Source organism: Arachis hypogaea, chromosome 15 (assembly GCF_003086295.3).
Source record: "Arachis hypogaea cultivar Tifrunner chromosome 15, arahy.Tifrunner.gnm2.J5K5, whole genome shotgun sequence".
NCBI lineage: Eukaryota > Viridiplantae > Streptophyta > Magnoliopsida > Fabales > Fabaceae > Arachis > Arachis hypogaea.
Window position 1 is genome coordinate 69,116,518 of NC_092050.1, and position 6,461 is coordinate 69,122,978.

Genomic DNA, 6,461 nt, shown 5'->3' on the forward strand with positions numbered 1-6,461 from the left:
ACTTGAGAATTCTCTCTGTTTTCCTCTTCTGCAAACTTTCAGTGAATTGCAATTTGAATTAAAACTCTCTTTACTGCTTTCATCTCTATTTCTTCTGCAAATTGTTTACTGTTGGATCAAGAAAGGAATTGAGATCTAGACTTGGTCTCTAGTCTCATCCAACCCCTGAGATCTTCAACTTTCCTTTAGTTATTGCAATTGAGCTGCATTTCATTTTCTGTTCGGTTCCTCAATTCAATTTATATTAAGCCTGCTGCAAATCTCATTTACTTTTCTGCACGTGTGTTCCTCTGCATTTTACATTTGAGCCACTGTGATCTGAATTTACTTTTCATGCAATTTTAATTTCCTTGCAATTGTTCTAAGCTTTGATTTACTGCTTTCATTTAATTTCCCTGCACCCAGTCCCCTTTACTTTCATGCAATTTATATTTCTTGCAATTCAAGTTTCAGCTATTTTACTTTCTTGCTCTTTAAGTTACTTGCAATTTTACTTTCTGCACTTTATAATTCCTGCAAGTTTACATTCTGTTGGCTTCAATTGTCACTCAAATCATTCAATGTTAGCTTGACTAAACTAATCACCCACTAAAGTTGCTTGATCCATCAATCCCTGTGGGATCGACCTCACTCACGTGAGTTTTACTACTTGATGCGACCCGGTATACTTGCCGGTGAGTTTTGGGTGTTTTAGAGAAATTCGTTTTTCCGCAAAAATATCCATCAATGTGTGGGGCACGCGTTCGCGTGGGAGGGCTTGGGCTTCCAGCACGAGTCCAGCCCAATTCCAGCTCAACTTTTGGCCATACACCTTTTTACGTCGATTTACAGGGCCACGTGGTCGCGTGGGGGACGCGGACGCGTGGAAGGCTCTTTTGCCATATGACGCGGTCGCGTGGGGTCAAATTATGCTAAAGGCGCGCCTCCAGCCATGCTTTCGCGTGACTCTCTGTTCAATTCTTTTCTTCCCAACGCACTAGTGATGCGGACGCGTCAGCGATGCTGCCGCATCGCGTGCGTGTTGTTTTTTTTTAAGCAGTATGCAGAATGCAATGCTAATATGGATGTTATACAAAACTCCAGGTTCAATACAATAAAATAAAACAAAACTCGAAAGAAAATAAAACTAAATAAAAATGTAAAAGGAACGATCATACCATGGTGGGTTGTCTCCCACCTAGCACTTTTAGTTAAAGTCCTTAAGTTGGACATTTGATGAGCTTCCTATTATGGTGGCTTGTGCTTGAACTCATCCAGGAATCTCCACCAATGTTTGTAATTTCAATGGCCTCCCGGGTCCCAAACTAGGCGCAGAAAGCCTTCAAGTAAGTTAAAGCAAGTGACAAGGCCCCAAGAGTGTTGATTGTTGGAATGAATTCCGGGGTCCCAAACCTTGCTTTTGCACCCGTCTTCAAGTTGATTATCATGATTCCATCCGGGTGGTTCAGCTTTAGAATTCTCACTGAAGCGTCCAAATAACTTCCTAGACTCATTCAGTTGAGCTTTTCACCAACCTTTGCGTTTAAACTTAAAGCTTCCAACCATAATGAACCTTGCAGGACAATTCTTACCACTGGCCATCTTCCTCTTACTCTTAATGCCACAAAGAGCTCTAAGTTGATCATCCGTCTCCAGTAGCCCATATTCAAGTGGAATTAGAAAGCTAAGGGATATGAATTTTACCCACTTGAATGTTGTGAAGGATGATGGAAACTTAGGGGGAGGGGTCTCCAATAACTTTGGCAAGGTGATTTCAAGCTCCACTCCCTTGTGCTCTTTGACAACTTCCACCTCTTTGCAAGCTTCTTCAATTTTAACCTCTTCCTCTTGGTAGCTTTCTTCCAGTTCAATCTTTTTTTCATTGCTCACCAAGGGCATAGGAGGCTGTGCTTCTGCTTCTTTAATCTCCATCTCTTGATCAACCTCTACAAAGTCTTCAACCATGATCTGCCTTGGAGGTTGTACGCTCTCCTCAACATCAACATCAACATCAAACACCGTGGAAGGAGGCTCTGTGACTGGACTTTCCAATGGAGGTACAACATCTCTTAAGTTTGCAACCACTTCTTCCTTTTTAATAATTGCTGCTTTGTCCAGTTGTTTAAGTATAAAATCATACTCATCCTCGATGATTTTCTTTCCATGACAACTCCTTTCAACTACTTCTTCATCTTCAAGGGTCTCTCCTACCTTTACCCATAGGGCCTCCTCTAGCTCTTTATGAAGTATGGATTCGCGAAGATGATTCCTTCTTTCCTGTTCCATATCAATAGCATAATTGGGATCATCTTGCTCTTGGATTGATGGATGTGGGTGCTCTTCCATGGAGGGTGGTGATGGGATGAAAATATCATTATGTGGTTGAAAAGGAAGTGCACTAGAGCTTGAGGGTTGAATATTGGAGGTAGAGGGTTGGTTCATGCGGGATATAAGATTTTAGAGTGTAGAGGTGAGACCAATGATGTTAGAGATGAGTGTATTGTTATCCAATAGAGGTTGGGGTGGATCTATGTATGGCTCATTCGGTTCATAGGGTGGTTGGTATAGTGGATGTGGGTTAGGGTCATATGGAGGTAAATGGTGTAAAGGGGCTTGTGAGTTTGGTGGTTCAAAGCTATGTTGAGAGGATGGTCTATAAGCACAGGGTGGGGCTTGTTGGTAAATACAAGGGGGTCCACCATATCTAATTAGCTTGGTATGCATTGTTGAGTGGTCCTTGCCCATGATGTCTTGGAAGGTGTTGTTGCCAAAAGGGTTGATCAGATCCTCGTGGCTCCTTCAATCTCTGATTGTTTTGACCTTGATGCATGTTCCTGTTGTAATTTCCATTCCTTGCAACAGCATTGGAACCAAACTCAAAGCGAGAGGGGTGAGAACTCATGATAGCAAATAAAAATTAAAAAATGAAAATAAAAACAAATTGAAATTAAAAGGTTTTTGAAATTTTAATTTGAAAATTAAATTTTGAAATTAATTTTTTTTTTAATTTGAATTTTGAAAATTGAAAATTGAAATTTGAAATTTGAGTTTTAAATTTTGAATTTTTTTTAATTTAATGAGGAAGGAGAAAAATAATAAAATGACACCAAACTTTAAAATTTTTAGATCAAAAACGAAGAAAACAACTAAGAACAACTTGAAGATTAAGATGAACATGAAGAACAAATTTTTGAAAAAATTTTTAATAACTAAATAAAAAATCAATAACCTCTTAATTTATAAAAAAGCAAAAATAAAAACAAAAATAAAAACAAATAAACAAGCATAAAGTAAATATTTACAATAACCAATAATAAGGCACACGTTTGCAATTCCCTGGCAACGGCGCCATTTTGATGAGAGAACTTTTGCGTGGTCTAGAAATTTGCGGATAAATCTTCGTTGCAAGTATAGTTTCTAAACCTTCAAAAGTCCTTTCATACAAACGTTTTGGTTGTCACAAGTAACAAACCTCTTTGAAATTGATAACCGAGTATTTAAACCTCGGGTCGTCTTCTCAAGGAATTGCAGGGAGGTATGTTCTTATTATTTGTTATGAGTCTTGTAAATTAGGGGTTTTAGAAAGTAAGGAAGCAGTATGTTGAATGATAAGAAAAATAAAATAACAATAATAAAATAAATTCTTGGCAAGGTATTATAACTGGAAGTCCTATCCTGGTTATCCTTATCAATTGTAATGAGAATTGGATTTTTCTCCCACTTTGTTAACCTCTAACTATGAAGGTAAGTTATGTGGATGAATTAATTCTGATTCCTCAGGTCCTAGTCTTTCCTTGGGAAAGGCTAGAGTTATTGGAACCTGAATTAATTCTTGAAGAATTCTAATTTTCAATCAACAATGAGTTTGATAACTCAAGTGTCTCCAATGACTCAACCAAAGCCAAAAGGGAAAAATTCAAATTATTTATATAATAAATAAAATAAAGCAATCATAATTCTGAAATACCTCAATTAGCACTAATAAAGATATCAAATGTAACATGGAAGAGTTCATAAATTAAATTAGGAAAATAAATAAAAAGAACATTGAACCTGGGATTGAGAGTCACTCCTAAAACTAAAAGAAATCCTAAATCCTAATCCTAAGAGAGAGGAGAGAACCTCTCTCACTAAAAACTACATCTAAATTCTAATAATTGTGAATATGAAAGCTTATTTTTATGAATGAATGCATTCGCCCACTTTATAGCCTCTAATCTGTGCTTTCTGGGCCGAAAACTAGGTCAGAAACAGCCCAGAAATCGCTGGTTGCGAAATCTGCCACGCTGGTTTTTCGTCACTGCGACGCGTCCGCGTAGAGCACGCGTTGACGTCGCCTATCGTCAGGGCAATTATGGCATATTATATATCAAATCGAAGCCCCGGACATTAGCTTTCCAACGCAATTAGAACCGCATCATTTGAGCTTCTGTAGCTAAAGTTATAGCCGTTTGAGTGCGAAGAGGTTAGGCTGGACAGCTTAGCAATTTCTCCAACTCCTTGTATTCCTTCCACTTTTGCATGCTTCCTTTCCATCCTCTGAGCCATTCCTGCCCTGTAATCTCTGAAATCACTTAACACATATATCAAGGCATCTAATGGTAACAAGAGAGGATTAATAATAAGTAATTTAAAACCATAGAAAACATGTTTTCAATCAAAGCACATAATTAGGAAGGCAAATGTAAAACCTTGCAAATAGTATGAATAAGTGGGTAAAGAGTTGATAAAATTCACTCAATTGAGCACAAGATAAACCATGAAATAGTGGTTTATCAATCATATTGACTTGCTGAGTCAATATTTTATTCTGAGCCAATATGGCATTCAAAGTATCAATTTCAAGAACTCCCTTCCTCATAGGCGTTCTATTACTCACAGGATTCCTTTCAGAAGTGTACATGAACTGGTTATTTGCAACCATGTCAATGAGTTTTTGAGCTTCTATAGGAATTTTCTTTAGGTGAATGGATCCACCTGCAGAATGGTCCAATGACATTTTAGATAATTCAGACAGTCCATCATAGAATATATCCAGGATGGTCCATTTTGAAAGCATGTCAGAAGGACACTTTTTGGTCAGTTCCTTGTATCTCTCCCAAGCTTCATAGAGGGACTCACCTTCTTTCTGTTTGAAGGTTTGAACATCCATTCTAAGCTTACTAAGCTTTTGAGGAGGAAAGAACTTGGCTAAGAAAGCCGTGACCAGCTTATCCCAAGAGTTCAGGCTATCTTTAGGTTGAGAATCCAACCATATTCTAGCTCTGTCTCTTACAGCAAACGGGAAAAGCATAAGGCTGTAGACCTCGAGATCAACTCCATTGGTCTTAACAGTGTCACAGATCTGCAAGAATTCAGTTAAGAACTGAAAAGGATCTTCTGATGGAAGTCCATGAAACTTGCAGTTCTATTGCATCAGAGAAACTAATTGAGGCCTTAGCTCAAAATCGTTTGCTCCAATGGCAGGGATTGAGATGCTTCTTCCATGTAAATTAGAATTTGGTGCAGTAAAGTCACCAAGCATCTTCCTTGCATTGTTATTATTTTTGGCCATGTCTCCTTCTTGTTCGAAAATTTTAGTAAAGTTCTCTTCAGAGTGTTGTATTTTAGCTTCTCTTAGCTTCCTCTTCAGAGTCCTTTCAGGTTCTGGATCAGCTTCAACAAGAATGTTCTTGTCCTTGCTCCTGCTCATAAGAAAAACAGAAGAAAACAAAAAAGAAAATATGGAATCCTTTATGTCACAGTATAGAGATTCCTTTATGTGAGTAGAAGAAGAATAGAAATTCGAACACAGAAAGAGGGAGAGGGTTCGAATTTTTAAGAAGAAGAGAAGTGTTAGTAGATAAATAAATAATTAGAAGGAGATGAGAGAGGGAATTTTCGAAAATAATTGAAAAGAAAAGAAAAATATTTTTGTTTTTAATTTAAAATTAAAATTAAAATTCAAAAATACAAAAAAAAAAGAAAATTGAAATTAAATTAAAGTAAAAATTAAAAAAATTAGTTAATAAAAAAAGGAATTTTGAAAAAGAGGGAAGGGGTTTTCGAAAATTAGAAAGAGAGAGTTAGTTAGGTAGTTTTGAAAAAGATATGATTGAAACAAAAAGATAAGATTAGTTTGAAAAAGATTTGAAAATCAATTTTAAAAAGATAAGAGGTTAGAAAAGATTTTGAAATAGATTTTGAAAAAGATGTGATTGAAACTTATTTTGAAAAAGATTTGAAAAAGAAATTTAAAAATATTTGATTTTAAAAATTAAAGTTGATTACTCAACTAACAAGAAACAAAAAGATATGATTTTAAATTTCAAAGATTGAACCTTTCTTAATAGGCAAGTAACAAACTTAAAAATTTTTGAATCAATTACATTAATTGTTAGCATTAATTTTGAAAATATGAAATAGAAATAAGAAAAAGATTTTGAAAATAAATTTTGAAAATTTCGAAATTATGAAAGAAAAATGAAAAAGATTTGATTTTT

The 6,461-nt window shown here is 36.0% G+C and overlaps 1 non-coding gene across 1 annotated transcript; it reads left to right on the forward strand.

The window, feature by feature from the left end:
* The first annotated feature begins 5,032 nt into the window (after positions 1-5,032).
* On the forward strand, positions 5,033-5,140 carry LOC112752792 (small nucleolar RNA R71). The gene has a single exon (XR_003177208.1). It is a non-coding gene; the product is annotated as a small nucleolar RNA R71 (small nucleolar RNA).
* Positions 5,141-6,461: the final 1,321 nt, after the last annotated feature.